A 16,426-nucleotide genomic window follows, 5' to 3' on the forward strand; every position below is an offset into this window, starting at 1 on the left:
TTTGTATGTTTTCTAGTAAGGATCTTTCCCTGTTTTTTGAAAAGTGTTCTTAGCATGAACTTTTTCAGAGGAAGTTCTGGGAATACTGCACCAGATGGACAAGACTGCATAGGATGGGCAGGACTGGAACATGTGGCATATGCCTCGACTTGAGCTGTTTGTGGTGGTCCATTATTCAATACCAGAGCATCAACTTTCTTTGTCAGGTTATCAAGCTTGGCACTTAGCTCTGGTATGACTCTTATCTCATATATACCACCTCTCTTTTGTTGTTGGGGACTTCTATCACCTCTATTTGAATAATCCCATTGCTGGGAATTTTCGCACAAAGTTTCAAAGAAGTTCCACGCTTCGACATCACTTTTGGTCATGAATGACCCTCCACTGGTGGCATCAACCATGCGACGGTTCTGTGGTCTCAGACCGTCATAGAAGTATTGAACTTGTTGCCACTTCTCAAAACCATGGTGAGGACATTTAAGAAGCAAGTCCTTCCATCTTTCCCAACATTCATGAAAGTGCTCGCCCTCTTTTTGTGTGAAGTTAGTGATTTCTCTACGGAGGGCATTGGTTTTGTGATCGTGGAAGATCTTGTTTAAGAACTTCTTAGACAGTTGGTCCCATGTAGTGATAGATCCAACTTCTAGAGAATTCAACCATGCTTTCGCCTTATCCTTCAAAGAAAAAGGAAACAGGCGTAGGCGGATCGAATCGTCTGAGAAGTTTTGGAACTTAAAGGTGGAGCAAATGTTTAAGAATTCCTTCACATGATGATATGGGTCCTCTTTGTCCAATCCATAAAAGGATGGCAACAATTGTATGACTCCAGGTTTAAGTTCAAAGTGTGCTGCCGTAGTGGTTGGCAACACTATGCATGAAGGCGCATTAAATTGGACAGGAGTTGAATAATCTTTGAGAGCTTTAACTTCAGTCTCATTCGCCATTTCAACAGAATTATTTCTCAATCTTTCACGAATTGTTCTTTCAATCTCAGGATCAAACGGTGCTAGTTCTAAATCCAGAGATCTACGTCCTAGCATAAACTGTGAGATTCTAAAACAAGTTAAAATTATGTAAATGAGAATGGGAAGAAAGAACCCAGAAAAGGAGATGATTGATGTCTGAAGAAGAGCTCCTCCTTTTGAAGACAATGTTATTTAGCAGCTTCCTTCCTTAATTCCTATAAACAAAAAGAAAACAAAAATAAATTAAATTTACTAAAATAATGCTAGAAAAAATCCTAAGCAACGGTTAATTTCTAAAAAAAAAAAAAAAAAAAAAAAAAAAAAAATTTTTTAATATTATAAAAAAAAAGAAAATTTATTTTATAAAAAGGGAAAATTTATAAAAAAAAAAAAAAAAGAATAAAATAAAATAAAATAAAATAAAAAAATTAGGAAATTAGAAAATAAGAGAGAAACTTCCTATAAAATAAAAAATAAATAAATAAATAAATAAAACCTAAAGACCCCTTAAAAAAAATAATAAAACCTAAACTAGAAAAGAGAAAGTTACTTGAAAGAAGAATCAAAATCTAGAATTAGAAAATAGGAAATTTCTAAAAATAAATAAAATAGCCTGGAAATAGAAACTTTCTAAAAAAAACCTTAATTCTAAAAATAGAAATTAGAAAAAAAAAATAGAAAAATTGGAAAGAGATTACCAAAGTAGTAGTTTATGTCAGGTCCCTACAAAACAGGAAATAGGTTAGTTAAAAAAAAAATTTTAACCTAAAGTTAGTCAAAAAACCTAAGACTATGAATTATGATAAGAGAGAATCCTAAATCCAATTTGGAACGAAACAGTCCCCGGCAACGGCGCCAAAAACTTGATGTTTTATTTAAACCAACATGATTTAAATGATTTTTAAACTCGCAAGTATACGAATCAGATGTAGATACGGTACGTATTACGAGATCGTTCCCACGAGGACTGGTCGTCACAATTCAAATCTATGATTCTCCTTAACTAATCCAACAAATAATGGAATGAATTACTAAGCACAATTTTATGAAAAATAATTAATTAAGAACAGGGAAGAAAATTCAATCAGAGAGAGAGCACTAGGACTTTCGAATCCACCCCTAATTATCCTAACCCTTGTTTTGTCTGTTGATTCACCTTGATCTAGATTGATACCACTTAAATAGAGAAAGCACAATCTGTGTCTTTAATCGGGCATACAGACTGTCTAATTCCTTTAAGCAATGCCATGAATGATATATCCCATATCCTTGGTCGGGTACATGGAATGTACATTCATTAAAGCACCCTGTTTCTTCCTCTATAGGAAACCGGTTCTTGCTCAGACACAAGCACCTATAATAAGCATCCAAACAACATCCATATATATACTTTGGTCAAGTTCATAGATGGAGAAGTATAGAATTTAAACCCATAAAGCCCACTTAGAGAAAGAGACAAATTAATTAATATTCAAAGTAAATCAACCAATACAAGAGCTAATCAAATTAGGGGCTTCATCTCAGCCCTAGCTGAGAGATTAGTGACCCATAAAATCCATAAAAAAAATATTAAATAAAATTCATAAAAAAAACGACAAACCAAACAATCTCTCTCTCTTTTCTTTCTTCTCTTTCTTCTCTCCCTTGCTTCAGATCTGGAATCCCCTGGTTCTGAATGCCTTTCCCACGTCCAAAACTCCCCTTTTATAGCTGCTGGATGGCTGGGGTCGGTGGCAGAGTCGTAGAAGGACTCGAAGTGTAATTTTTCGCAGCCGTGATCGGTGGGCCCCACAGAGGTATTTTCTGGAAAATCCACCCCGTCCATTGGATTCAGGACGAAATTTCAGTCAGGAATGGGTGGTTTTGAGTGTCCATTGACACGGCCCAGAGAAGAAAATACAAAAAGATCAGTTTTGAACGTCGCCGAGTAGCCCTTTTGTGGCCTCTGTATCACGCACGTGTGCACGCATGAGAGAAGAATATCAGCATGATTTTGAAGCTCTCGAACCACTCTACGAGATGGACGGCTCGGATCGGCCGTACGGTTAACGGGTGGGGTCCACAAACAGCCGCAAAAACAGACAGCGACCGTCCGTTACGCGGACGCGAAACCCGTTGCTGTTGTGATGGTGGGGTCCACATACTTGGTATTCTAGAAATCCACTCCGTTCATTGGATGGAGAGTGAAAAAACGGTTGGGAATGCTCAATTTTGAGTTATTTTTGTGGTGGCCCACAGAGTTTTGAACTCACCGTCCGTTTTACCATTGAACGGTTGAAAAACTAGTATTCATTATACTTTCCATTTCCGTCACCTTGGCGTGGATTGTGGCTGCCCCAGGAAGCGGATGGATGGTTTGGATTGTCCATTTGGACAATAGGTGGGACCCACAACCGACGACCGCAGGTCGTGTTTGCGGACGCTGGAACGGCGGGCGAGAGAGAGAGACGGGTCAGCGCTTTCGCTGACCGTCCCAGCGGTGCGGTGCGCAGCCGGCGCACGTGTGCTTTACGCACACACTCACGCATGTGGGGCCCAATGTAATGTTTGTGGGAAATCTGCACCGTCCATCCTTTCCTTCATATAATTCCAACCGCCAAAACCAAGTTTGAGGCAGTTCCAAATATCAGGTGGGCCCCAAAGTGAAGATTAATGGGCTGATCTGTCCATTGGACCACTTCTCGAGATCCTCAATGGCTGAAATTTAATATGTACGGTTAATTTACGGCCCTCATCTCATGTATGAAGTTTCGAACTGATCGGATAGCGGGAACCATGTGATCTTGCATTCTGGACCCTTTTCGGGCCCCTTTGGCTTGCTTTCCTCAGATCCCAGGCGTGTAAAATCTTCATTATTGATTCTCTGGAGTCCATCCCGTGCTCTGGAGACTTTGGATCATGAAATCCATGCCTTTAACATCAATTTTCAATTAACGCTCCTGACTCCATCCTGTAACAAAAATACAATTAAAATACTCCATTAAGCATTATCATATACGTAAAATCTGGTAATTACTGGGGTCTGATATGCAATATTTGACCCTGATCAGTGGACACCTTGGGCATCCTCTTCAGTGAAGGTTAATTTGTAGGAGGCTACCTTCTGCTCCTTCGGAGGCCTGCTGATGATGTGGATTTAATGTTTTAAGTTGTTATCGCTGATACTATGAGCATGGGCTCTGCGTGCTCGATTCGAATCTCCTCCTCCATCGGGCCTACCAAAGATGGTGCAGATTTCTCCAATAGCCTTGTTATTTATTGTTGATGGGCTATTCGTTCTTTCAATCTACTTGCTCTTCCCTCCTGTTGACATATTCTCATAGGTGTCCATTACAGATGAGGGCTTTGATTTCTTCCTTTAGATCGAAGCAGTCACTGGTAGAATGACCGTGGTCACGGTGGAAGTGATAGTACATCTGTTTATCCTATTTGTCGTCATCGATCTTCATCCAGTTCGGCCATTTGAGGATCCGTTTATCCCAAACTTTCATGAGGAACTACTCGTGTAAGACCTGTATCCTAGATTGTACCGTTTCGTCGGTTTCCGCGGTCCTTCCGGTCGAAATTCGGCAATCCTCGACTCGTATCTGACGTTTGTGCGTGATCCTAAGCCGAGGCCTACATGTCAAAGTCGACTCAAACCGAAACCTGTACCCTAGAGACCGTGCCGTCGCCGCTGTTCCAACGCCGCGACTCATACACCGACCCGATACCCAGGCTAGAAGATGTCGGCCTGCGTTCAATTCGAGAAAAACACAGCGCGTTGCGAACTTCGAGAGAATCTCTACCAAATGTCAAATCAATCCAATCAATCAATCAAAGTACACAACTCATCAATTCAAGTACCCTATCCCATCCCCAAGTACACAACACCATCCCCAAAGTCAACTTTTCCATCCCATCTCTTACACACCCCATCACTCATCCCATCACTCTCTCTTTCAATCCCTTTCCCATCTCTCTCTCTCTCTTCCATTCTCTCTCTCTCTCATTTTCCTCCTAAGCAACTCACGTCTAATGCTCCATGAGAGAGCTAGGTGTGGCCCACCTTCCTACCTACCATCTCTACCATCCAAGTTCAATCTCAACCATTAAAGTCTATCCATTGGAGCTTTAGATCGCATCGGTGGAAGGAAGAGTTCGAGATCTTGAAGTGGGTGCTTCTCTCTCTCTTTCTCATTTTTATATGATGATGTGGCCGTGTGGCTCACCTGGATGGACTCCATCTTGATGTACGTCTTATCCAACCATCCAAGTCATGTGGACCCTACCTTTATGGTGGTGGAAACACACAAGTATTAAATTGATTCAAATCAGGTGGGCCACGTTCATGTGGGACCCACCTTGATGAAATGTGGGCCACATCCGTGTGGGACCCACCACGAGTCTTGTGTTTCTTCATGCCGTCCAGCGTCTCTAGACGCTGAACAAGCGTGACTCACATGGAGTGCATGTACTGACAGGGAGTGTATTAACGAGCTAACTAAAAAAAAGAGAGAGAAATGGTGGGCCACTCATGCAGGCCCCACCTTAATGTATGTACTTAATCCAAGCTATCCATCCTCTTCCTTAGATCATTTTAGGCGTTGAGCCGAAAAATGAGGCTGATCTGATTTCCTGGCGGGCCTTAGTATAGGAAACAGTGTTTACACCATTGAATTTCATCCTGTTATTTCTGTACACCAAAAAAACTATCTAGTATTGGACTCGACAGGTGTGTGTCGAGCCACAGGGACCAATGGCTGGGTCAGATTCACCTGATGCGGGCCCTACCTAGGGAATTCCTGAAGAATTCTTGATTTAAAAAAAAAAAAAAAAGGAAAAGAAAGAAGGGTGCAGCGCTGCTGCTGAAGACGCAGGCAGCGCCTGCTCCTGACGGGTGGGCGGACAGGCTGGGCCTCATGGCCCCAGCTGTAGGCCCCAACTGTGATGCGTTTCGGACATCAACACAGTGCATTTGGCACATCCCCTTTAAATTATGGGTTAACCCAAAAAAATCAGCCGTATACGGAACTCAGGTGGGCCACAGCATCTAAAATCATGTGAAGACAAGCCTAAAACATATAAAAACAGCTGGTGGGGGCCTACCTGAAATTTGGATACGGCTGAAACTTGGTCTGGACCCTCAGCCAGGTGGGACACACATAATGGGTGGGCTGGATTTGTGAACCACATTTCGGTGGGCCCCACGTCCACCCCCAGGTCCAAGTGACCTTATAAATAGGTTGGACGGCAGATAAATATCATGGTGAGCTCCCTGCCCACGTGACCCAATCAACAGATTGGGTGGAAAATAAATGTTACGGTGGGCCCCCTCCCTGACCGTGTGACCTTATGAACTGTTTGGATGGCAATAAACATTCCAGTGGGCCCCAGGTCCTCATGACCCTATCAACAGGTTGGCTGGAAAATAAACACCACCGTGGGCCCCCCTTAGTTCACGGGACCTTATGAACCGATTGGATGAAAATAAACATTATGGTGGGCCCCTGGTCCACTTGACCTTATGAATAGATTGGATTGCAAATAAATATTACAGTGGGCCCTAGGCCCATGTGACCCTATGAACAGTTTGGATGGAAAATAATCATCATGTTGGGCCCCCAGTTTGGATGGAAAGTAAACATTATGTTGGGCCCAGGTTTGGGTGGAAAATAAACATTTCAGTGGGCCTAGGTTTGGGTGGAAAATAAATAGTACAGTGAGCCCTAGGTCTGAGTGACCTTATCAACAGTTTGGATGTCATATAAACCGTATGGTGGACCCCCAGGTCTGAGTGACCTTATCCATGGGTCAGATGGAAAGTAAACATTATGGTGGGTCCCACATGGGACCCACTGATGTATGTACTGTAATCCACACCTTTCGTTAGTGTGGGCCCCACCAGGAGGTACATACTTCCTCTATGTCGTCCATCCTTTTTCCATCCTATGGGACCCACCATGATGCATGTGTTGCATCCAAACCGTCCAACCATTTTTGGAAAATAATTTTAAGGCTTCAGACAGATTTATTTTTCAAGTGGACCACAGTGCACGGTGAGGATTGGACGACTACCATTGAAATCCTTGAGATCTTATGATTAGATTGGATGGGAAATAAATGTTATAACGGGCCTTGGGAATTTTAATAGTGGAAATCATTATCAACACTTATATTTGAGTATGGTCCATTTGATATACATGTGGCCCATGTGGTGTGGCCTACTTACCATATTTATGGCCCATTGTTAAGGCCCACCTTGATATACATGAGGTCCCTATGATGCGGCCATTAGATGTATTTGGGGCCCATGGGTCAAGGCCCAATGTGATGTATATAAGGCCTATTTTAATGTGTGATTCTGCCATGATAAATGTATTGTATATCCGCACCATTTAGCCCGCTGGATGGTGGGACTCACCCCGATGTATGTATTTTATATCCGTACTGTCTACCCGTCTTGATGGTGTAGGGCCCACTTGTTGCATGTGCTGGGCCCGCCTATACTGTATAGGGCCACCATGCTATGCGTGCTTTATCCATATCGTCCACTTGTGTGGCCCACCTATTATGTATATATATGGCCTTTGTCGAGGCCCAATATGATGTTTTATGACCCACCTTGATATATTTGTAGCCCATCCCTGAGGCCCACCTTGATGTATTAGTGCGGCCCATTGTGACATATGTGGCCCATCATGATGTGTTTGGCCCATGTGCGGGCCATCTGTTTATCTCGTTAGGTCCATGAGACGTGGCCCACTGTGATATATCCCAGGCCAATGGGCGAGGCCCATTAGTGCAACTCATATGATGCAACCCACTTAATGTGTATGAGGCCCATTGATGTGGCCCACTTATTGTATTTGAGGCCCACGGGTTGTAGCCCATTATGATGTAATGGGCCCCATGGGTCATGGCCCATTGAGATGTATACCCGGCCCATACGTTGTGGCCCATTGAGATGTATTTCCGGCCCATGTGATGCGGCCCATAGCGATGTGCATTAGGCCCATGTGATGCGACCCGCTTAATTTATGAGACCATTGTGTGAGGCCATGGGCCCACTATATGTTTGGCCTTATATGGGTCACTCGTTGGGAGCAATGTTGGTTAGATGTCCACATTGTTGGGTAATGACGGTTAGATGTCCACATTGTGACCTTCCCTTAGGCCTTGATTGGCCGATTGCCGATTATCGATCGAAGTCGATTACCGATTCTTATTTGTTGTGGCCGATTGTCGATAATCGATCGATCCCGATTGTCGTGACCAATTGTCTATTCTGATTGACATGACCGATTGCGGATTTTGATTGATGTGACCGATTTACCGATTCTGATTACCGATCAATCCCAATTGTCGTGACCAATTGCCAATTCTAATTGACATGACCACTTTGCTAATTTTTATTATCGATCGATTCTGATTGTCATGACTGACTGTCGATTCTAATTGACGTGACTGATTTACCGATTCTGATTATCGATCGATCCCGATTGTTGCGGCCGGTTACCGATTCCGACTATCGATCGATTCCGATTGTCGAGGCCAAGTATCGAGGCCAATTCTGATTTGTCAATGCCGATTGTATGGACCGATTTCGATTGTTGTAGCCGATTTCGATTGTCGAGGCCAATTTCGATTGTCAAGGCCGATTGTCGAGTCGTAAATGATGTATATGTGACCCGTAGTCGAGGCTCATTGTGATGGATTCGTGGCCTATGGGCAAAGCCCATTATGATATGTATTATTAGGCCCATGATGCATGGCTCATTTGATGTATTCGAGTCTCATGTGTAGGGCCCACATGCCATGTATTTAAGGCCCATGAGTAGGGCCCACCTATTGTGTATATGTGGCCCTTATGTAAGGCCCATTATGTTGTATATTAGGCCCTTATATGAGACTATGGGCCCATTATATGTTTGACTCTATGTGGGTCATTCCTTGAGGGCAATGCTGGTTAAATGTCCACATTGTCGAGATCGATTGTCGATGCCGGTTATTGATACCGATTATGAGTATGTAACAGCATAGTATCATGATACATACCCATACGCATCATCTGTATGTTTGTTATGAGATGAAGTTGATCATTGCATATGTCATTGAGCATGTTGTTATGAGACTCCCTGATAGGCAGAGGTTATCTCACATGAGCACACGGTATTCACAGGATTGATGCATGACTGGATTATATGACTCATGCATCTTGCATTATGATTACTGTATGCTCTAGCGACATCAGGGTCGTAGCCTCCACATGTATTTCGTGGATGGCCAGATGGGACACCAGAAATATGTTCTACATGAGATGCTATAGATATCCCTGGGTAAAAGTTCATAAACCCTCTTAGTTCTAGATGTTACTCCAACGTCTAGACCGAGTGGATGCATGAGCACATAAGGGCCACATACCGTTAAGCCGCGTCTCCCACTGTGTCGTGGTCGGTTGGAAAGGGGTACGGCCTTACCAGCCTGAGAGGAGGGGGTAATGCTAGGCTAAGTCTGACCAGCTCGAGAAATGGGTCCGCTATCGACGAGCCGGGCCCGATATTGGCAGGCAGATAGTGAGGTCTCTTTCACTCACCTTGTTGCACGCAATGGGGCGCAAATCTAGTTTTGAGTGTAATAGACCCCGGTGATTTTCCCAGAGAGGAACCGTACTAATATGTAGACTTATTGAGTAGGAGTTGCATGCTCATTCATTCATTCACTATCCACTCGGGCTGGTGGTGCGCAACTAATTGTTGTGTACCTTCGTTATGGCAAGGATTTCGGTAAAGCGCGCGACTAACCTGAGATCAGGGGTTTACCACGTTGAGTCTGACTATCCAAATTTAGGTATGGGACTAGTTTGGATAGAAGTCCCTTGTGGTGGACCCCGTAGCCTGCGATACTACGTACTATCATCCTGACTTCACACTCTAGCATGGTCATTTCATTCGCATCGCATATTGCATTACATCTATAGGCATATGGCATTTTGGGTTGCTATGTTTCTACACTTATATGGCCTAGACAGACTTAGCAGGATTTGTATATTGCATTGCATCCTCGACATCTGATATTTGGCTCTTTATGACTCCTTATTGCATAGTTGTGCTATATTACGTATCCTGATATTGATTGACTTATGGACTTGTCCATACTTCCGCTTACTCTGTCATCATATGATTCATGATTTTGTCAGTATCTATGCTTATTCTGATAATGTACGATTTATGGATTACCAGTAATTTTGGTATTGTATGATGATGGCATTGTATTGAATACTTGACACTTACTTTGTGCATTACATCACCCTCTAAGCTTTCTATAAGCTTATGCACGATAGATGCGTGCAGGTGATGTTAGGTTGCAGCAGTGTTGAGCTTGGAGCATGCAGCGGTCTTCTGGAGATTGATTTTCGATTTATGGATTTTCCTTTCAGCATTGTATTTAAATGATTATATTAATGGATATGTGATGATGATGTTGCCTTTGTGATTTGGGTATACTTGTGGTTATGCTTATTACGAGTTAAATAAAAAAAAATCCTCCTTGTAGGATCCCAAGATCGGAATCTGGCGTATGGACACTAGGAGCCGAGAATGGGGTACTACGGAGGCTGTCGGCACCAAATTCAGCAATTGTGATTCCTGTGAATCCGATTTTCGGGTTTGGGGCATGACAACTCGGGTGTTACGTTGAGGGGGTGCAAGAGTTTAATCTACTCCTAGGCTGTCTACTCGGACGTTTCCCTCTAGTTAAATTGTCGTTCTTTCTCTGCTTGTTGTTAGGGGCCAACTCTTATTCTTCTTTGGGTCGCTTCTCCTTGGTTGGTCTTCCTCTGTTTTGAGTAGCTTTTCGCAAGCTCAAAAGTTCCTCGGCGTTAGAGTATTATTGGGCTTGGCTGAGGAGATCGACCAACGTCGTTGGAGGATTCTTATCGAGTGAGATGAGAAACCTCCCCTCCCTCAAGGCGGCCAGGGCGATCTGGTCTGAATATCCCTCCACATTCATTGCTTCTAGGTTGAAGCACTTGATATAATCTTTTAACAACTCGTCCTCCTTTTGGATGACGGTGAGGAGGTGAGTCATTGGTTTCAGCCTTTCCTTTCCCCCGATGAAGTTGGTGATGAGGACTTTGCTGAGCTGCATGAACGAAATGATGGATTGTGGTTTCAGCTACCAGAACCATTTCTAAACTACTTATGTCAGGGTCAAGGAGAATGCTCGGCACATTACCACTGTCGATGCACTATGAAGCTCCATCCACGCCCTGTAGGATTCCAAATGCTAGGCCAAGTCGGTGGCCCCGGAATAAGGCATGATCTGTGAGATTTGGAATCTAGGCGGGAGCTAAGCGTGCTTGATGTCGGGAGTGAATGATGGCTCAGTCTCTTTCAACATCGCTTCGATCGAGGTCAAAGCATGCGCGCGGTAGGCCTCTCGCATGTCGTCGATCTAACCTTGCGGTTCGTTGAGTTCAGCTCCCTAGGGATCTTCGCTCTCAGTCATGGTCTCTAGAGCTTTTTCACGCCTTTTCTTCTCTAACTCATAACATAAATCGGAAGTAGCCGATGCGATGGTACCCGAAGAGTGAGAGGGTGCTAGCCTCGGTAGTTCACCGACCTATTTGCTCCTCTGGGAGCCGGCGGGTGCTCCAGATAGTGTAAGAACTTTTGTGGTTGCTCGAGCCACCACTTTCTCAGCCCCTTGGATGGGGGAAGGGTTTTGTTGCTCTAGCATTCACTTAATTGGGTCGATACTGCTAGTTAATGCTTCAACTTATTGTTCTAGAGAGACAATCAACCTCCCTGGTTCTAGGATCGCTGCATCGGTCCTGCGAGTGTAGAGTCAACCCGAAGTTGGGAAGATGAGTCCCAATGGTTTGCAGACTGCTCTAGCGGCGCAGGGTTGGGTGCAGTGATGGAGGTTTGGGTTTTCTTTCTCTCTTTTGCCATCATTAGAGCACTGCAAAGGAGAACGACTTTCACTGTCATTCCCATAGACGGTGCCAAACTGTTGATGCAGAAATCTAGATGTCTTTCCTAGACCACCTAAGACTTACAAAAAGGGACAAGAATGGAGACCCTCCGATGCCAATGTTAAGTGGGCAAGTTAGGTCAAGTCAAACGTAGGGTTTATGAGTGGAGAATTGTGTGTACGTTTCACCATTAGGGGCACTCCAATTTATAGGTGAGGGGAGACGGTGGCGTAGAGGGACATTCCCTATTTGGTAGGAGCGTATTGTAGTGAGATTTTGAATCCTATCGTATCGCGCTGATCTTCCAAGATCTTCAGCGGAGATCTCGGATAGATCTGTGTCGCAATTGCCCCCTTAGATCTTCGGCCGAGATCTTGAATGGATAATTTTGATAAGACCTAGACAGTTCGTTCCAAGTTGAAACTAGTAGAGCGCGCGGTGGGAGGTCAAGGAGGGGAGCTATTCAGAGGGGTTCATCGACTTGAGTTCTTTTGTCAAGTCGTTACCAAGCTCCTTTTGCGTCGGGTAGATTTGTGGTCAGTCGATCTGCCTTTAGAGAGGTGTTAGAAGACCGAAGTCGACCTCCTTCCTCATTCGGCCTGCGGTTGAGGTCAAGCTCTTTGCCGTATCGATTGTTGACTGACCTCGTGGTGTGCACGGATGTCCGACCTAACCTTTATTGGCCCGTCCTTTTTCCCCCGTAACAAAACCCATGGTTAAGACCTCTATACTCGAACCTCGTGGGGTTGAGAAGAGAAGCATAATAATTATATGTATACCATTTGTTGATGCAGAAATCTGGTTAGCCTTCCCTAGACCTTCAAGCACCTACACAAGGAACAGACGAAGGAGACCCTAGCTAATACAAGGGACCCTTCGATATCTAAGTCATGTAAGGAATCTGGGTATGGTCATAAACATGGTTTTAAGCTAGAGATTGTGCATACCTATCACCATTAGGGATGTCCTTATTTATAGGTAGGAGAGGGCGGTGGAGTGGAAAGTGGTCTCCCTATTTGGTAGGTGCGGATTGTAGAAGGATTCAGATCCCATATGTGTCATAAAGATCTCCCGAGATCCTCGGCTAAGATCTCGGGCAGATACCGTCGGACCAGGTCAGAACTAGCAGAGGTGGGATTATGCTGACCTGGATGTTATGCCATCCTAGGTGATATGCTGACCTAGATGTTATGTCGAGTTCCCTTTGGCAATGGGCAGATTAATGAGTTTTCTGACCTGCTCTTGAGGATGGTCACGAGATCGAGTTCGATCTAGTTTCTTACTCGGGAGTGGTGCCCTTTGTAGTATTTATAACAGGCCGACCTCGCTAATTGCATGGGGTTCAAACCTGACCTTATCTTTAATGGACGATTTATTTTTCCCATAACTATAAGCCCCCCTAATTCTGAGTTCGCGAAGCAGGCTTGGAAAGTAGGTCAATCTAGTTCAGGTCAGACCATCTTGCGTCAGGGGTGTCAGATTTTCTTTTCATTAATGTAGAGTAAGGCGTCATGCATAGGAATCGGGGCGTCTCTACAATCATGATGTGCAATGCTCGAGGTGGCATGTCGTGGCTCGAGGTCACGTGCATTGTCAAGGTGCCTGTTCAACTCTCCGCATATAGGGCACTGACGTGTGGTCTGTCCTCGATTGCAGAGCTGTGCAATGAATGGTAGTACTCCACGTGTCTGAGCGGGAGTGTCGAGGAGCCATTTTCGGTTGCGCATTAAATGGGAGCATTGAGTGCTTGCACGAGCGGGGCTGCTATAAAAGGGGGTGCCCTAGCATCATCCAAGGCTATTTGCCCCTTTGCCTTTTTGCTACGCTCTTTACCCTTCTCCGAAGTCAGACGATTTTCAACGAGACTTCAGGCGTTCTTCCCCGGTGAGCCTTACTCTTGCTCTTCTAACCCCCTCCATTCCTTTATCTTTTTCTTTTTCCTTGGGTTTTTGGCTTCCGACGGCCTTCCTGCCTAGAGAATATGTCTGAATGTTTAATCAATGGGGGACATCCTGGCATGACAGTGGGGTAGATGATCTCCAACCTATATTAAATCCATCGTCACCGTTAGTGATGATGAGCGACGAGGACTTCTGGGTGTCCCATAAGTCGCGGATGGCAGAGTGGTCCTCGGCCGAGTGGCCAGAGGATGCAGAGGGGGCTGCCTTAGCGAAGGAGGAAACCAGTAGGTCTTCATCAGAGGTAGAGGAGAAGGGACCAGTAGGGTCCATGCTGACGGAGGCCGACCTGGTGTGGATCAGGTCAGGGTATCACATTCTAGACTCTGTGATACTCCGAGCTCCCACACCAGGTGAGCTCCCAAATGAACCCCAGGACGGTGAGGTGGCCATCTACTAGGTCACCCTCCAATGTAGGTTAAGGCTTCCTCTGCAAAGCATTGTAAGGAAAGTCCTCGTATATCTGGGGTTAGCTCCTGGGCAATTAATCCCTAATGCCTGGAGGACGTTAGTGGGGTCATTCATTCTCTGATCTGAGCTCGACCAACCCGAGCTAATTGTGAATGAGTTTCTCCACCTGTACCAAGTGACATCCAACCCCTTTCACGATGGTTGGTACTAATTTGTTGCTTTGCCAAAGATTGGCAAGGCCATGATCACAGACACCCCGACCTCAAATAAGAATTGGAAGAGCAAGTGGTTCTATGCATCAAGGGATTAGGAGGCTCTAGGAACTTTCGAGTTGCGCTCTTGGGTTCCAACCTCCTTCGCTAAACCAGGTCGGTATATTCGAACTGTTTTTTCTTAATTTATTTTGTTTTCTCCATCTCTGACTGTGGTCATGCTTGGCAGTTCTGCCTAAGTATCCTGCTGGAGTGAACAGGGAAGAGCATGCTCGAATCACCAAAGCAAGGTTAGTAGATGCCGAGCTAAGATTTTGGAGGCATCTGATTATGCCTGAGTTGCTACTTAAATCAGGTCTCACTTTATTCTTGACAGGTACATCTATAGGAGATAGTCAAATTTTCTTTTCACCGTTATATGTTCACTGACTACTACTTTTTATCATATAGAGATACCCGAGCAGAACCGGCCCAAGCGAAAGGCTCCCTTTGCGGCCTAGCTAACCCAAAAGAAGCAGAGTCATGCTCCGATGAAGAAGGTAGTTGTTGACTCTGTCATTGTTTCTACTGCTACTCTGCCGACTAGTCAGTGGTCTCTGGAGGTGTCGGGGTCGTCACAAGGGCAGCCTCTGCTGTCGAGGCCGAGGCCCAGCCCCATAAGGGGTGGGTGACCTCCAGCTATGAGGTCCAGCCTCCCTCACCCCAGTTGGGTAGTTCGGCTGGGGGTTGGGGTGGCAAAGCTTGGGGGCCCCTCAAGTCGGCCATTGCAGTGATAGAGGGCCTTATACCCTAGATAGCTCAGCATGTCTCTGATACCAAGTTCACCAGGGTGATGGATATGGCTCCGGATGCTATTGTTGGCCATTTGGCGACTCTCTTCTGCATGGTAAGTTATTTTCTCCGCAATGGTCATCTTTCTTTATTTAATAACTTTTTGTGCTTTCTAATTGTGGGTTTGCTTTCAGTTTGCCCCCTCCCTTGTGAATGTCCCTTGCGATATATTGCACAGCAGGACGGAGTTCAAGGAAGCAGAGGCGACCCTATTACAGAAGAGCATCGAGTCCGAGCAGCTTCGCTCTGAGAACGTTGTTATGAAGGCCTGGGCAGAGGAATCGAGGACCGAGCTGGAGGCGATGAAGGTGCTTCTCAAGGAGGCTCAAGAGAAGGGTGCTCGGTGGAAGTCCAAGCTGGGGGATCTGAGGCACAGTCACAACGTGAAGACGAAGGAGGCCCAGGCGGCCATCTCGAAGGCTAAGGAAGTGGTCATGGTGGAGTTGAAGGCATCCAAAGAGTGGAAGGAAGAGAGGGATGCTCTCTACAGCACCGGGTACGACAAGTGCCTGGAAGACATTAAGAAGGCACACCCCGAGCTCAACCTGTCCGCTTTCGAGGTCAACCCCTCTAAAGACTCCACCCCACTGGAAGCCAAAGTCTTTCCTTCTGTTCAGCCTCCTCCATCAGAACCCTGAACACCTTTCCCTTCTCTTGTACCCCACTTGTTGTTATGTTCTTTTTTTTTTGTTATGTACTCTTCTTATCATATAAATGAGAAAAGAGCTTTAGCTAAAGAACTTTAGATTTTGGCCCTAGGCCTGTTTGACTTTCATGAGTAGTAAATTTTCAGGTGCTCGACGTTCCATGGATGTGATAGAATTCGTCCTTCCATATCTTCAAGCCAATAGGTCCCAGGTCGGGTAGTGCCTGTAACTTTGTAAGGTCCTTCCCAGTTCGGTCCTAGGACTCTCGAACCGTGCTCCATGGTGTTTTGGAAGGTTCAACGGAGGACTAAATCTTTAGCTCAAAACCTTCTCATCCTCACTCTGGAATTGTAGAATTAGGCGACCTGTTGTTGCTGAGCCACAACCCTGAGTTGGGCATGCTCCCTTTTTTCCTCGAGCAGATCGAGGTCCAATGCTATCTACT

The 16,426-nt window shown here is 45.1% G+C and overlaps 1 non-coding gene across 1 annotated transcript; it reads left to right on the forward strand.

Annotated features, from left to right (window-relative positions):
- Nucleotides 1-459: 459 nt before the first annotated feature.
- On the forward strand, nucleotides 460-566 carry LOC131229945 (small nucleolar RNA R71). The gene has a single exon (XR_009163680.1). It is a non-coding gene; the product is annotated as a small nucleolar RNA R71 (small nucleolar RNA).
- Nucleotides 567-16,426: the final 15,860 nt, after the last annotated feature.

Source organism: Magnolia sinica, chromosome 16 (genome assembly GCF_029962835.1).
Source record: "Magnolia sinica isolate HGM2019 chromosome 16, MsV1, whole genome shotgun sequence".
In the NCBI taxonomy this organism is placed as follows: Eukaryota; Viridiplantae; Streptophyta; class Magnoliopsida; order Magnoliales; family Magnoliaceae; genus Magnolia; species Magnolia sinica.